This window comes from Jaculus jaculus, chromosome 1 (genome assembly GCF_020740685.1).
Source record: "Jaculus jaculus isolate mJacJac1 chromosome 1, mJacJac1.mat.Y.cur, whole genome shotgun sequence".
NCBI lineage: Eukaryota > Metazoa > Chordata > Mammalia > Rodentia > Dipodidae > Jaculus > Jaculus jaculus.
Window position 1 is genome coordinate 213988940 of NC_059102.1, and position 18373 is coordinate 214007312.

Here is an 18373-nt window from a genome sequence, read left to right on the forward strand (position 1 = left end):
GAAAAATAAGGCTGGTGGTATCAACATCCCTGATTTTAAATTATACTACAGAGTCATAGTAACAAAAACAGCAAGGTACTAGCACAAAAGGAGACATGTAGATCAATAGAACAGAGTAGACATCCCAGATGTAAGTTAAGGTAGTTATAGCCACCTGGTATTTGATTAAAATGCTAAAAATATTCATTGGAGAAAAGACAGCCTCTTCAGAAAATGGTGCGGGAAAACTGGGTATGTATCTGTAGAAGGATGAAAATAGATTCTTCTCTCTCTCCATGCACAAAAATTAAGTCCAAATGGATTCAGAGATCTTAACATCAGACCTGAAACTCTGAAACTGTTGGAGGAAAAATTAGGGGAATCCCTTCAGAATTTGGTCTCTGCAAAGACTTTCTGAATATTACCCCAATTGCTGAGGCAATAAAACCACAGATTAACCACTGGGAACTCATGCAACTACAAAGATTTTGTACTGCAAAGGACACTGTAAATAAAGCAAAGAGGCAACTTACAGAATGGGAAAAAAATCTTTGCCAGCTATACATCTGATAGAGTATTAATATCTAGGATATACAACAAACTCAAAAATTAACTAATAAGAAACCAAACAAGCCAATTAAAAAATGGGCTATGGAGCTAAATGGAGAGTTCTCAAAAGAATAAATATAGATGGTATATAAGCATCTGAGAAAATGTTCTACATTCCTAGTTATCAGGGAAAAGCAGATTAAAACTACATTGAGATTCCATCTCACTCCTGTCAGATTGGCTAACATCATGAAACCAAATGATCATAAATGTTGACAGGGATGTGGAAAAAGAGGAACCCTTCTACACTGCTGGTGGAAATGCAGTCTGGTCCAGCCATTGTGGAAATCAGGAGTTTCCTAAGACAGCTAAAAATTGATCTACCATACGACACATCTATAGCACTCCTAGGCTAAGAACTAAGAACTCATCTCATTTCCTTAGAAGTACATGCTCAACCATGTTTATTGCTGCCCAATTCACAATAGCTGAGAAATGGAACCAGCCTAGACATCCCTCAACTGATGAGTGGATAATGAAGATATGGCACATTTATACAATGGAGTTCTACTCAGTGGTAAAGAAAAATGAAGTTATGAAAATTGCAGCTAAATGGATGGATCTGGAAAGTATTATACTAACTGAGGTAACCCAGGCCCAGAAAACCAAGTGCCACATGTTCTCTCTCATATGTGGATTCTAGGTACAGATGATTGGGCTTCTGTTGGAGAAGGAAAAAACTCCATAGCAGAGGCCATTAATATAAAAAAGAGATATAAAGGGAAGAGAAAGGAAGGGAGGAGGGTACTTAATAGGATGGTATTGTATATATGTAACTAGAAGAATAGAATAACGAGGGTGAAAAGCCCAAAGTGAGGTCAGGGGAAGAGATCGAGTAAAGAAAAGGTGAAAAAAGGGCTAACTAAAATCTAAGAGGATATAAAACAATCATATGTAATCCTCCAGTTTTTGACAATGGAACATCCAGGAGCCATAGATTGTTGCTAGAGAATTTTCAGTGCCAGGGATGGATACCTTCCAGTGAGTTGTTGGCCAGGGAGATCCCTGATGCACCCAAAACATTATAAGCCATTGCCATGACCCTTTGTTTCCCACCAGGAATAGATGGTAAGACCCTATTGATGAAGACTCCACATACTTGGGCTGCAAGGCCACTGAGAAATTCCTTCTGGAACTGAGCTGACAACCTTCTCCATGTAGACCAACTGACAGAAAGCTAGAAGAAGCCATTCTACAGGTCAATAGGAGAAAGCAATACCACCAGTGAAAATACCCAACAGTGGACACTACAAGCCTTATAATTAGCCAGCAAGACCAAGAGACAAAGGGTGCAATAGTGGCACATCTATCATGGTGGAAACCAACTGCCCTCTAATTGGAGTAGAGGCCCACTCCATGGGAGGGAATACATCCCTGATATTGAAAACTTAAAACAGGTGTAGTCATGAGTCCTAGGGGTGTAACACCTGCTGATGTCTGGATAAATGTATATACTATGCTTATCAAACTGCCCAGTAAGCACTTGTCTTAATATTCATACCCTTATATTAATGCTACTCTCACTTTGGGTAGAGAATATTCTCTTTTCAGATGGCAGTGACCTTAGGACATCACAGAAGATATCATAGTGCTGGAAAGAAGTGACTGGAGTACTGAGTAATATCTCAATCACATCTTCCAAGGCTCAAGGTCTATTGTGGAAGAGGTGGCAGAAAGAATGTAAGAGCCAAAGGAAGTGTAGGACTCCTTACAACATGCTCCCTGCAGACATAAAATGGCTTGGATATCCATGACCTCACCGTACCTGACACTACCTACACAAGACCATCATAAGTGGAGGAAAAGATCATGACATCAAAATAAAAGAAAGACTCATTGAGATGGGGAGCGGACATGATGGAGAATGGAATTTCAAAGAGGAAAGTTGGGGGGGCGAGGGAGGGTATTATCATGGGATATTTTTTGTAATCATGGAAGATATAATAAAAATTGAGAAAAAAAGATATTACCTCTATAACTTTCCTGAAATTAATATGATACCAACTTCTAACTCTAGTACCTTTCTTCTTTAATGTTCCATTCAATATTAGACCCCATGTGACACCATCTCTACCATACAATGCATGGTTGCTGGGGTGACTCCCATACCCTAGCTGTTGTACAAAGCTCCAGCCTTTCCCAGTGAATCCCCTCACTTCAATTCTTGTTGTTCCATCCCTGCCCTCTTTGCAGAGGACCTAACAAGTCTTGCAACTGGGAAGACAAAATGTGTGTGTGTGTGCATGTGTGTGTGTGTATGTATGTGTGTGTGTTTGTCAGTCTGTCTGTCTGCAGATGCATTCATAGATATGGAATATGGAAGTCACGGTGCACCTCTGGTATTGTTCCCTGCTTTTTACCCTGTTTAAGGCAGGGTTTCCTATTGTTTGTCAGTGAACATGCCAGGCTAGCTGCCCCATGAGCTTCTAGGGATTCTTTTGTCTCTCCCACCTATCTTCATCTTGCTGTGTATTTTCTAGGATTACTGAGGCTCAGAATTTCATGCCCAGCTTTTTTATGGGTTCTGGGGATTTGAACTCAGGTCATTAAGCTTGTACAGAAAGTGCTTTTACCCAATGAACCATTTCAACAGGTCAAGACAAAATACTTCTACACATAAAATAATTAGATAGCAAAGAAGCATACAATACACGGTCAATGAAATGCAACCAAGGGCTAATTCATATGTTGCCAAATAGATTTGTCCTGGGTGAATACCCAAAGTACTGTATTCAATACGGCCATTGCATAAATCTTTACAAATCTATTCAGTATATTCGATTGCGATGATGCACAATTATTCCTCTTAGATGGCACATGTAAAATATTACTTTGGGGAGGAAATTGGATTCCCATTTAAATAAATAAGATTCTTATTTTTTTTCATATTTTATTTCCTTTTTTCAAAATGCAAAATACTCTGTTAAGCCTGATGATGAATATAATAAAATTTTTTAAATAAAAATAATATTATTCAGTTATTTGTAAAATGCACTTCTACAGGGCTTATTTAAGATTTCTGCTGCAACGAGTTGAGGATGAGTGCAAAGAGGTGGAGTGAGCTCACAGACTCATGGTTATCATTCAACTGAAGACAGCTTCCCAGAAGGCTAGATTAGCTGAGCACAACCTGTGAAGTTCTGCTTTGAAGGTTGAATCTTCACAGCAAAGAGAAACAAACACCAAAGAAATCAAAGGCAAAGCTGGCTTCCTCAGTGGCAGGACCCAAAAGATCACTGTGATTTTCATCCAAGTCTTTCTTTTCTCCTCCTATACCATCTTCACTTTGCCTATTAATAAAACTTTTTTGAGAAATTCTCTAATGTTACTTTGAGTGGTCACATTTTCAAGCAAAAATATATTTGTCTAACTTACTATCTCTTGTATATCTTGTGAAGTCTGAAAGAAAATATTCATAATTTCACTGTTGGATATTTTTTAAAAAAAATTGTATTTATTTATTTGAGAGCAAATAGACAGAGAGAGAAAGAGGCAAAGAGATAGAGAATGGGCACGCCAGGGCTTTCAGCCACTGCAAATGAACTCCAGATGCCTTTTGTATCTGGCTAACGTAAGTCCTGGGGAATGGAGCCTTGGACCTGGGTCCTTAGGCTTCACAGGCAAGCACTTAACTGCTAAGCCATCTCTCTAGCCATCACTGTTGAATCTCTTCTAAAATATTTATAATCTCCTAAATGCAAAATGAACTGCTTTGTCAACTTTTCATATTTTATTTGTCAAGTAGACAGTTTGAAGCTCTTCCCATAAAGGGAGCAGTTTGCATAAGGGCTTAGTTATTTTTTGGCATTACTTTTTTTGTTGCTGTGAGAAACTATTTGAGAACAACAACTCATGGAAGGTGCTATTTGGTTCACTGTTTGAAGGCACAGTCCATCATGCTGAGGAAGTCATGGTGGCAGGAACATGAAGTAACTGCTCACTGTGTCCAGAGAATGCCGAGAGAGGTAAATGCTGGGCCTCAACTTTCTCCTTTTTGTTCAATCCAAGATCCCAGTCTGTGGGACGGTCCATCTACACTCAGGGTGAGTTTAGCCTCTACATTTCTAGAAACACCCTCATAATCATACTTAGAGGTAAGTTAACATGGTTCTAAATCCAGTCAAGTTGACAATATGACTATATTATCATCCTTCCAACCTTCTTGTTTGTTTGGGACAACCTTGCACTACCTAGCCCAGGCTGAACTTGAATTCATAAACCTTCTAATTCAGACCCTTCTAAGTAATAGAATAACAGATGCATACCACCATGTCAACCTCATTGTTTTTGTGAGCCCCCAATCATGAATTATATTATTTTTATTTCTTTTAACTACATACATGTATGCTTATATGATTTGAAATATATTTTTATTTTTTATGTTATTATATGAAATATATTTATATTTAATGATCCATATTGTAGCATAGTAGACCTAATCACTTTGAAAGTCTTCAATATCAGTAACTGTATCTGGTACCTGTAATCATTTGTACTCATGCTGAAGGAAGGTCAGAAGAATGAGGGTTACTGGAAGAATCAGATGAGCAAAGTTTCACTTGGGCTCTTTCAATAATAATCATCTGATTCATGACTATCTGACCATATTTGGGTTCTATATTCTGAATGAAACTTGAAAATAAGTCTAGCATTATAAACAAGATTATTTAAGAGTATATTGGAGTAGTTATATAGCAAAAAATAAAAAAACTGCACTCTAAAATGTGAGATTTGACAATTTGTCTCTGCTGACTGTTGTGGGATGCTCAGTTGGTAATTAAACTATTCTGTGCTCCAGGATAGATTCCCTCTTGATTTCTATGGAAGAGGCTGATGAACTGGATCTGGTTGCCTTGCTTCTTCCTGGGATTTGTCCTCAGTGCCAGCTCCAGAATTCCTGGCCTCTTGTAACCAGCATAGCTGGTCTTTGGAGACTCCAGCTTATAAAATTAAATAGTATTTTATTTCATTGAACTTGCCATTATAATTATTTCAAATGTAATTACCCTGTATTCTTGCATTACTATATACACACATGCTATTTTCTATCTTAATTAGAACAGTTTAAAATCTTCAAAAAATTATAAAATTCATAAACCTATATGGTGCTTTTACAAGTTAGAAGCATTCTATTACATTTGTACTCTCTCTCTCTCCCTTATACACACACACACACACACACACACACAGAGGGGGGGGGTATTTTCTGAATTATTCAAGAGTAAGTTGCCAAAAAATGATCACCATAATCTCCGTATGATTTCTTAGCAACAAAAATATTCCAAAGACCCACAATGCGGTGGTCACACTCAATCAATGTAACATAAACAGGATATACCTTCCCCAGAGATGTTCTTTATACCAACATTTTCCTGCTTCAGCACCAAGCCCAAGGTTTATTCCACATTTATATCATGGAACCTGCAGTAACTTTTCTTTAGAAAATTCATCGCTAGTCCTATTCACAGTATTAAGATACAGTATAAACTTTTGATCACATACACTGTCTTAACTAACCAGCCAGTTAATTAAACAATGTGCTTTTGGTATAAATCAGTTTTAGTACATCAAAGAGACTTGGTAACCACTAGATGAAAGACTAATTGGAGCTCTTTGGTGAGTTTTTCCCATTGTTAACTTAGGTTCTGTGATACACAGTTCTACAATGCTGGGATGAACATGCACCCAACCATTTTATGGAAGGAAGAGATTTATTTCAAGCTTACAGATCTATAGAAACTTCCATTAATTATGGGGAAAGATGGTTTCCATTAATAAATCCAATACAGAAAGAAAACCCACCACAATGTGCAAACACCAAAAAGCAGCAAGCAGGACCCACAGAGCTCACACCTCTCTGTAAAAGTTTGGACTGGAATTCAGATCCACCCTAAACATATCTTTGAGCTGAACCCCAGGATGTGCCTACAGTGACACTTTCTCCAGACAGACAGCTGGAGACCCAACTTACAAGATTTAATAAAACATTTGAGTCTATGGAGGACATACATTCAAAGTACCACAGGTACCAATCGTGAAATTTGACATGGTGGTGTTCCACATTTGGGCAAGCTAGTAGGATCTCAGAAGTGTTTCATTTTGTCCAGTCCTTTCTTCGTAGATGATATAACCCAGAAGCCATGGTGTGACCATGCAGAACATGAACCAGTAGCTCCCCAAACTTCTAGCTCTGTGGCTTTCCCGGTTGTAATCTCACAGTGCATTAGAAACATGTAAAATGCAATCACCTTGCTCAGCATTTGTTAAATTGGGCAGCTTTAGTAATACAAAGAATAAGTACATGAGAATCTTGTCCTGCCCCTTTCTGGCCTGAAGAACTCCCATCTTGAAAAACACCCAGAACATCAGGAGACCCTTTCTTGATGGAGATGGGGGAGTCTGTGCAGGGGGAGCATCAAACAACAAGCTTCTCTCCATCCCACATGGTATATTGTGCAGGGTTTAACAGTTCAGCAGGAACATGAATATTATAATCAATTTAACAATTAGCATTTTCCAAGACAATAGGCACATTATTGTTTGAAACAGTAGTGAACACTTTAGACAGAGAGCAATTGAGCCATTACTGAGTGGTTGCCTTAGTCCTTTCTATGTAGGCTTAATGAACAAAGACCAAAAGGAAGAACATATTATTTGGAAATTCATTTAAAAGCACATTTTAGTCAAGCACCATGATGTTCCAGGTCTTTTACAAAGCAATTCATAAAGAAAATAACATGTTTTTTTAAATTTTTTTTTTTTTTTTTTTGTTCTTCAAGGTAGGGTCTCACTCTGGCCCAGGCTGACCTGGAATTCACTATGTTTGCTCTCTTTTTTTAAAATTTATTTATTTTAAAGCAAGAGAGGCATGGGGGGTGCAGAGGGAAAGAGAGAGAGAGAATGGGCACATAAGGGCCTCCAGCCACTGCAAATGAACTCCAGATGCATGCGCCACATTGTGCATCTGTCTTACATGGGTTCTAGGAAATTGAGCCTTGAACCAGAGTCCACAGGCTTCACAGGCAAGTGCTTAATCCCTAAGCCATCTCCTCTGCCCAAAATAACATGTTTTTTAAGGATGAATAGTGATAAGTTCCCTAGTGTTGTTATGACAATATATTAATTTGGCAAATTAATACATACCATCATTTTACCAACTTAAAAATACATTTTAATCTTTAAGAGGAATCCTATTCATACTACTCCATAATTTTTATTAAAAACTATACACAAATATCTAAATTGTAGTTTTCTCTTTGGACAGAATGGGAAAACAGGACTTCTTTGAGACTTAAAAATCAAAGAAACAAATTCCATTTTATACCCAGTTAAAGTCTTTAGGGAACTACTTGCTTAAGACATTTATTTTCCCTGAGAAGACTTACAGCTGTCAATGAAGAGGAGGCATATGGTGCTTAGTCTATAAAGGAATCATATAAGTGAGAAGGAATGGGTGGAGGCTGAAAGTTCAACTATTGATTAAGAGGTTAATTTAATTGTGACCAATAGGCCAGAGGTAGAGAGAATACTAAACTGTTGGTGACAGTTTAAGCAGTTTTTCTTTGTTGTTGTCTTTCTTCTTCTGGGCTGTAATGGGTGTAAGCAATCACACTGTGATCACAGGAGGAAACTCCTTCACCTCTACAGTGTGTCACCAAGTCCCTCAAATGTGGGGATTACTAAAGAAATATTTTCAAGATAGGGAGTGAGAAGGGAGGGAAGAAGCAAGGGAAAGAAAAACTAGAGAAATATGAAGTGAGAAAAGTTAGGAGGATTCTCACTAAACCAAGAAATCTTCCCAAGTAAAATATAATCCTCTTACATATATTCTTTTATTTAGAGTCTAAGAGGAAGTAGCTCATCCTGGCAGGGAGGGCATGGCAGCAGGAATGGGAGGTGGTGAGCCGCAGTTCATCTACAGTCAGGAGCAGAGAGAAATGGACACTGGTGATCAACTCACATTCTGCCTTTTATATAGTTTAAAATGTAGCTCATGGAATATTGTTATCACAGCTAGGATTGGCCTCCCCACTTCACTTAAACTAATCTGGAAACTCCTTCTCAGGAATCTCAGAAATTTAGCTCCTATGTTATTCTAAATCCTGCCAAATTGACAAGCAATATTAACCAACACAGCAATCTATGATGGATCTCACTAGCATCCCTCAGACAGAGGGCATCAGCAGTCATTGAAAACCTGTGCTTCTGTTCTTTGCATTCAATGGAGATCAGTAAAAAGGGCAGGCCACGGATATTATCCTGAATACAGGGGTTTTCTTTCCCTCCCCTTCCACTCTGTTGCCAGGTCACCAGAACCTCAGCATGTACACAAGGAGGCCCTCCAATGCTCTGAGCACTCCTCAATGGGGTCTGATTTTCCTTTAGCGCTTCAACTCATACCACAGTCTATACAGGGGAGCATTTCAGGCTGCTCTAGCAGTATACCAGGACTGTGTCACCACCCTACCCAATGTTCATTATGCAGCCCAACTAATGGATTCCAGGTGGATTTAAGGTAGGTGGGTTGAAGGGATGAAGAAACAAAACAAACTCTGAGCTTACAGGAAGGTCCAAGGTTCCACCAAGTCATGGGTATTTTGTTAAGTCTCTCTGTTGATTACACATTATTAATGCCTCTCTTTAAAAATGTAGATGAGGGCTAGAGGGATAGCTTAACAGTTAAGGTGCTTGTCTGCAAAGCCAAAGGACCCTGGTTCAATTCCCCAGGACCCACATAAGCCAAATGTACAAGGTGGTGCATGCTTCTGGAGTGTTTGTTTGCAATGGCTGAAGGCCTTGGCATGTCTATTCTCTCTCTCATTTAAATAACAAACAAGTAAATTTTTTAAAAAATCTAGATGAGTTTCCTAACCACTGTACCAAATACACTCCTTAGAAGCAATACCAAGAACAGAGCGATGCACTCTATACAGTTCTCATCATGTACTCATTGACTGAAAAAAAAAAAAATATATATATATTTGTGTTACCATATACACAAAACTTGGCTGAAATTGAACTCATATAACATTTTGGAAGGTCATAAGTTATAATAATGAATCCTACCTAATGTGATTTATATCTGATGAACAAAATACTTATAAGGGAGTGAAGGAATAATTTAATCTAAATGTGTTTTGACAATTGTTCATGCTATCCTTTTGCATTCTAGCCTTAAGAATGAGATTTTTTTTTCTCTTAGTACTTTTAATGAAAAATCTATAGTGGATAATGTTTTATTTTGAACTAAATCATTTCAATAGGCCGAGGTGACACAATTGTGTCTGAAATCTGTGCTATCAAGTTGACAATAAAATGCCTATTTTAAAAAATGATTTGATTTGAAACAGCCATAATGTTCTGTTATGGTACTGGCCACTTAAAGTGACTTTATTATTTTATGTGTTGACATTTGCAAAACTGAAGAAAAATACACTTTTCCAATTAATCCACATTGAAGAAATAAACATTTAAAACAGCCAGTGCCAAATAAGTCAATATAAGCAGTACCATTTGTATTTAATTTATTATTCAGTGAAGTTTTATAATATTTTCTGTTGGTTTATGACTAACTAAATATTATGAAAGCATCATAAACAATACATTATATATACACATTGAAAATGACAGAGACAGATTACCCTTTCAGTGATTGGAAATTTTACAGACCAGGAAATGGGGGAAGGCTGGGTAATGATGGAGGAACAATGCACTGTTGCCATCTCTCCTCTGTAAGCTAAAGTCATTCTACACTGAAATTAAGCAATTGAGTCCTGTAAATGAGCCTTCAACTAGCTCATAGTTCATAAAACAAGATCTCTCTCAACACATATTTGAATGTCCTTTGATAAATGTCTCCAGTGGACATTCTTTCATTGTTAGAGTTGGGAGAAAGATTCCCAGCTTTCTACTGTGCACATTGATAATATATTTGAAACTTTGAGAAGGCGGGACCCTACTGGCTAAGGTCCTTCTGTTAGAGGAAAGGCTGATGGTAGATTTTGCTCCCTTCACTGTGGGTGGTCACAGTTTCAAAGCTCTCATCATCCAGTAGTGACCCACACATCTCATGACATTTATCAAGCACACAGTCTGGCTGTCTCACAGCATCTCCAGGTGGGAGTGCCATGTATAGGGTCCTTTGCTTTCTAGCGTTGGGCTCGTGAGTCTATGTTATAAAGTAGTTCTTGACAATGCATATTGTGTTTCTTATCAGATTAGCGTGCTTAAATCATTATCTTTATTTCTGTGGCTTGTTTTCCACTAAGTAAAGCTAATAAAATTTCCACTGCTAATTTAATTAAGAAATCAGGTTGTCCTTGTTAGGAATCACCTTTCTTGCATCATGCACAAATTTAAACAAAATCTGATGCCTGCAGGTGATGTGACTTAGTGCCTCTCTCTGACCAAAGAAACTCCTTTTACTTTCTCAGAAGTTTCTTTCTACAGCCTTGACAGTGGCAACACTGGCAATCAGCACCAAGAGATTCATTCAGTACTTAAAGAGATTTGGATTTTCAGTAACTTAAATTTGTCATGTTCAATTCCATATCTGTAATCCCAATATAATGTCCCAGAATAAAAGTTGTGTCAATAAACTTGTTAAGTCAAGGAAAAATAAGGAGGTTTGTTGCACTGTGTGCATGGAATTGAATTCACTGCTTAGTTTACATAGAACATCTATTTTAGCTTCCATATAAATCTCAATGATAGAACAGATAATTACAAATAAGTCAATACAAATGAACAGTACCATTTTTATTTAATTATAATGGTCTCATGAAATCATAATCCAAGGGCTGGTGAGGTGGCTCAATAGGTAAAATACCTGCTGCACAATGAAGGCTTTAGTTCAGATCCCCAGAACCCAAATAAGAGGTAAGTATGGAGGCACATGCCTGTAGTCCCAGGGCTGGGAGGCAGACAGGATTCTAGAACTTGCTGGCAAGATCATCCAGCTGAGTCAGTGAGTTCCAGGTTCAGTGAGATGTTCTGTTAAAAAGTAAGATGGAGAATGATTGAAGAAGGCCATGCCACCCTTCACATGCACACACACATGCTCAAGCACACATGTGCATGTGCACATGCATCCATTCATAAACACATAAATGTACATATACTTGCATATATTTGCAAAATATAATAATCCAGAAACACTTGTACATATAAATGGATTATACGTGCAAAACCAATTGCTCAGTTGTGTTATCTAATATACACGTAAATGGTGATTGATTTTCCCTGTTGGCTCAAAGAGTATGTTCGATCCATACATACTGACCAGTGTACTAGTATTACTTGCAGAAGCTCTATACTTGGGAAGCCTGTCAACTCTACTTACAGGGCTGCACGCTCATATTTCAGTGTCTTTCTCTGCTTTGAAGTCCACCCATTTTCTAATACATCTCAGGCATTTTCAAAATCATAATGGCAGAAGGGAATAACCCATATCAAATGGAATAAAGGTAGTAATGAAATCGTTATCTTGATTATAATGAGTTTAGAAATAACCTTTGTCTCTAGCCAGTACTGCTTGTATTGTTTTTACAAGAAAAAAATTAAATATGTGGTTTGATATGTAAATCTGAAGAGTGCATCCTAATATCAGTACACACTCTAGTGACTGGAATTTGTGTGAAGAGACTGTTCCTTCAGTGTGGTTCCAAAATACAACCTCCATATTTGATCTAATTGAATTTCTAAAACTCTTAAATTATACCCTTTAAAAGTAATTCAGGACTTGGTGGCACACAGTTTTAATCCCAGCACTCAGGAAGCTGAGGTAGAAGGACAACTGTGAGTTTGAGGTCATCCTGAGACTACATAGTAAATTCCAGGTCAGACTGAGCTAAAGGGAGACCCTACCTTGAAAAACAAAACAAAAAATGCAAAAAAGTAAATTATGTAAAGTTAGGGGAAGATAGAGTTGGGGTTCCTAATTGTTTTACATCAGAATAATTTTTGGTTCATTTGGCTTCCTCAAAGTTTTATGATCCTAAGGAAAAATATAAGGCATAATTTTATTTGCCTATATTTACTAAGGCTACCAGATGAGACTTAAAAATCTATGGATTTATAAACTGAGGCCTGTGCTTACTTTAGCAGCACATGTACTAAAATTGGAATAATAAGCGGAGGCACACCAAATGCCAATTACAGAAAACTGCTGCCTCAAAATAGCTGACTCACAGTTACAATCATGGCTCTCCTGATATTCAAAATAGCAGCTAAAGATTATTAGAAAGTTTGGCACACCAATCCCTATGATACCTTCAATTTGCTCATGCATCCCTTCAGGCCCTCCCAAGTTGATTTAGTTTTGGACTTGTCATTTGCTGTGACCAACAAGAAGTTAGCCGATCAGATACCAGCAGTCTTGAAAGGTCCTCCCTTTTGCTATTCTTGGCACCCTTTTGCTAGGGGAACAAGTTCAGGCTGGCCTGATGGATGATAAGGATATGACCCAGTTCTCCCCATCGCCCCAGCCGACATCCAGTCAAGTGCCAGAAGCAGAGCTGCCAAGGTGGCTGACAGCTGACCACTGTGGTCACATGACTGAGGCCAGGAGAATTGTTCAGCTATGCAACATGCCAAATTGCTGACACACAGAATTTCCAACTAAGTAACTGGCTGCTCTTTTATGTTACTAGTACTGAGCTGGTTTTTTCCACAGAAAAAGCTAATCTTTTACAAGAGACAGTGACACAGTTAGATACATTTACACAGGTGAAGATGATCACCTTTTCATATTTTTTCTTCAGGGGTGGATATTAAACAGTACCTACAGTGGAAGAACTAAATTAGGATAGTAATTTACCTACACTTACAAGAGCACAAGAAAGTAGAACTTTCACTAGCCAATTTCAAACTTTACAGGAAAGCCACTGTCATTAAGGAAGTAGGCTAGCATGAATATAGACAAAGAGATCAGTGGAAATTAATACAAAATACAGAAGTACAGATTTATGGTAAATTCATTTTCAATAGTCACAACTCACAGGAGAAAATATATTTTTAAAGAAATAAAGATAATAATCACATATTCATAATAAAATAATTATGGCAATTATAATCCAAGATCCTTATACCACATAATTTCACACAAACAACTCAAATTGACCCAGATGTGAGAACTAAAATGGTAGGAATTGCAAAATATGACAGAAGTATATGAGGCTTTGGTATAAGTAAAGATTTCTTAAATGTGACCATAAAATTATGATTAATAAGAGAGAAATTGATCAATTGGCCCTTATCAAAATTATCCTTTCCAAGAACCATCATTAATACTAAAAGACAAACCACAGACTGGGATAAAGTATTTTAAAACATATATTTCTAAAAGACTTACATCAAAAATATAATATATTAGGAACTTTATAATGTATATTATAATATGGAACAAATTATAATATATGGACATATATGAATAAAATAATTTAAAAGTGAAAGGACTTAAATAGATTATTCCGAAAAGATGACATACATATAGCCAATAAGCCTGCTGAAAGACCTTTGGCAAAATTCACTATTCCTTCAGGATAAAAGCTGTGAATAAACTAACACTAGAAAGGACATGCTTCAATATCATAAGGGCTATATGTAACAAACCTATAGTCAACATTATGTTAATTGTTGGAAAATAGAAATTGTTTCCTCTAAGACCAAGAATAATATGAGACTGCCAAATTTCCCTGCTCTCATTCAATATAGAGCTAAAAATCTTAGCTAGAGCCATATGAGAAAGAAATAAAAAAGACATTGGTTGTAAAGGAAGAAGTGAAATTATCCCTGTTTACATAGGACTTTGTTCCATATAAAAGCTCCACAAAACCCTACTATAATTCTTTTAGAACTGATAAAAACTATTAGTAGAGACTACAAGGTCCAACATGCAAAAACCAATAGCTTCTCTATATTAATTTACCGATAATAAACGTACCAAGGGGAAAAAATGGAGGAGGGAATTTCACCCACAATAAATCAAAAATAAAATAAATACCTAGGAATAAACACATAAGTAAAGAGATTATAGACCACTATAATGAAAACACTGAAGAACTTGAAGAAGATATGGAAGACACAATCTCTAGTGCTCACAGATTGGCAGAGCTAATAAATGGCTATATTAAGGAAAGCAATCTATAGATTCAGTACAATCCCCATCAAAATTCCAAATGTCATTCTTCACAGAACAAGCAAAAATAATCATAGCAAAGCTGGGTATGGTGTTGCACAACTTTAATCCCAGAACTCCAGAGGCAGAGGTAGGAAGACTGCCATGAGTTTGAGGCCACCCTGAGATTACATAATGAATTCCAGGTCAGCCTGGGCCAGAGTGAGAACCTACCTTGAAAAACAAGAGCTGGAGAGATGGCTTAGTGGTTAAACGCTTGCCTGTGAAGCCTAAGGACCCCAGTTTGAGGCTCGATTACCCAGGACCCACATTAGCCAGATGCATAAGGAGGCACATGCGTCTGGAGTTCATTTGCAGTGGCTGGAAGCCCTGAAGCGCCCACTCTCTCCTCTCTTTCTCCCTTTCTTTCTCTCTCTGCCTGTCACTCTCAAATAAATAAAAGCAAAAAAAAAAAAAAATTAAAAAAAGAAAATAATAATAATAATAGTAATAATAACATTCATGTGTAAGCAAAAAAGTCTGAATAAAGTCATCCTCAAATCAATCAATCATTAGATTAATAAAATGAATAGAAAATTCTCAAAAGGAAAAAATAACCAATAAATACTTGAAAAAAGTTGTCAACTTCAGCAGTCATTAAAAATTGGTAAATAATCTACTTTGAGATTTTATCTCTCTCTAGTAAGAATAGTGATCATTAAGAAAACCAGTAACAACAAATATTACCAAGGATGTGGGTCAAGGGGAAACCTTTCACACTGCATGTGGGAATGTGAACTGGAGCCACTATGGAACAACACTAAGGTTCTCCAAACACTGTAAAAGAAACTACCTATCACCCAGCTATGCCACTCCTGGATATACCCCTCAAGGACTCTAAGTCAGCATACCACACAGTTATGTACACATCATGTTTATTACTGCACTATTTATAACAATGAAGAAAATGAACCAGCCTAGACATTCATCTTGAATGAAAAAAGAAACCATGAAACATGTACACATAGGAATTTTAGCTAGCCTTAAAAACTGTAGGAAAATGGATGGAACTGGTGCCAATTGTGTATAGCAAAATAAGCCAAACACAGAAAGGCAAATACTACACGTTTTCTCTCATATGTATAATCGAGATTTAAAGTGTGTGGCGTGTGTGGGGGAGGGGTGTCTTTGTGAGGGAGGTAGAGAACTTAAGAGAAGGTATGGAGGTAAAAAGAACAATGAAATATCTATGTGTCATGAAAGCACAGAGGATACTTAGGAAGAGGAAGAGTTAGTTCAGCAAGAAAGCTAGAATGGGATGGGTGAGGGCAGCGTGAAAAAAAATTAAAACTAAATGGAATGATATAAATGCATGAAAATGTCTTTGTTTATTACCCATAAATATTTTTTAAAAGGGAAATTAAAATGAGGTAACTATACTATTCCCCAAAGTTTATATACAAAAGTCCAATAAATATATTGCATAATTTTGTAAAATCAAAAATCCTTAGATTATATTAAATCAAATCCACAATGCAATACCACTGTATACCCTCTGCAAAATGCACAACCAAAATCCAGGAAGGAAGAAATCCTTCAAGGGTATAAAGTGATGGAAATCATCTTTCACCAATTGTGATAATGGAAATTTACAATGATACAACATTTTGGAAGATAATTTCTGTCCTTAAATAAAATGTTAATTACAAATTCAGAATAAGGCACAGCAATTATTCCTTAAGTATTTCCTCAAAGACATAGGAACCTATTCTTTCGAAAAATTTACCTATAGATATCCACAACAGCACAAACATAGAACCCAACACTAGAAATAAGTGGAATGTTTATCAGCTAGAAAATTATTTTTAAGTACAGCATATTTATATACTAGAATATTATTTGGTAGTAAAAAGGCACAAATTACTGAATCATGTCACAACACAGATAATGCTAAGTGAAAGATTCATTCAAAAGAGGTGCTTACAGAAATGAATGGAGTCTTCCAACTAAGAATAACAGGATATGCATTTTGAGTGCCCATGTAACATTACCAGAGTAGTTCACTGGTAACAAAACAAATTTTAATTAAGATTAAAATAATATCAGACATTTTCTCAGACCACAGTGAGGTGAAACTAGAATTCAATGACGGAGCACAGCAAAATTCAGAAACTGTGAAAAACATATTTTTAGGATTTTTTTTCATTAGTTATGTACACAGTGTGTATACAACCATGTTGGAACCATTGTTAGCCACCTCCCTGTCCTCCCCCATCCACAAGGACCCTCTTCATTGGGGAATGTGGGTCATGCATTGTGGGGTTAGCCATAAGTTATGGGTAAGAGGCAATGTCTCTGTGCATAATGTCCCAACATGTGGCTCTAACAATATTTCCACCCCATCTTCCACAAATTTCCCTGAGCCATGTTGGGTTCATTTTAGGACTACTTCAGTGATGAGGTCTTGGGAGCTTCTGTGACTCTGGATCTCTCGTTTAGTAGAAGTTCAGTGTTCTCTGTGTTTATCTCCTTCACCCTTGTGCTGGTACCAGGTTCACCAAGAAAGGGGCACTCTCGCTCATTTCCCCAATTACTCTTGGTTTCAGCTGGGGCCCTGTTGAGGTTCAATGGGCTGATTCTCTCCTCAGAATCTGCATCCATCTGAAAAATAGAAGCAAATTTTCCAATGGACAGTGAATTCAGCACCAGATAAATTGGATAACATTATTATTTTAGGGAGAATTTAATAGGTGTAGGCCCTCTTGTAGCCACAATTGTTGGAAGCTTGATAGTAGAGAGTGGCCTCATGTTTTGGATGTGGTTCTGACTTGTTTCCCAGCTCCATCTATGGATTCCATTCAACTGAGTGGATCAGTTAGCCAGAGCAATAGCAGTTAGTTACCCACCATGGCTGTGTGCCACTATTGCACTTGGGTGAGCATCAGGTCAGGTTGTTTGCTACTGAGTAGCTTAGACCATGATTTGCTTGGAGAGATGTTGGTCAGTTTCCCCTAGCCACTCAGGTAACACCTCTGGCACTAGATTAGCTAACTGTCTGGGAACTGACTCCCAGATTCCAGCCAGGTTACTCCATATTCTGTATCAACCATATGGTGTCATCAGCTGTAGGGTCTTACCACTAGCCTTTGGTGGGCCATCAAATCCTCTGACAGAAATATGTCTTCTGTTGGGAAATCTTGTAGGTCTCTCTGATCAACAGCTCATTGTGGATGTTAACCACTTGCTGGTACTGGGAGTTATAGGCCAGTGCCAAAAAATAAATAAATAAATAAGAAGTAAGAAAAAGATAGATAATGTAAAAGATAGAGAGAATAAGCAGAAGAGGGATAGAGAGAAACAGCAGAAAATTAAGGTTAATTTTCATCATACTTTCTCCAGGGCCCTGTGATTCAGGTGTTCTCTCTAAGGACCTGTTGAAAGTTCAACCATTTAGTCTGTCTTTTAGGATGTAGAATTGTATGGTACCATTGCCATTTGGGTCCAATTTTGTGTCCCCCACTCCCTTACCCTCCCCTTCCACCCCATCCCACCCTCCCTGTTTTCCAGTCCTCAAGATGCTCATTAGGTATGTCAACATCTCAGGCAGATTCAGGTTAGGAGCCACAGATGAGTGAGACCACATGATGATTATATTTCTGTTATTGGGTG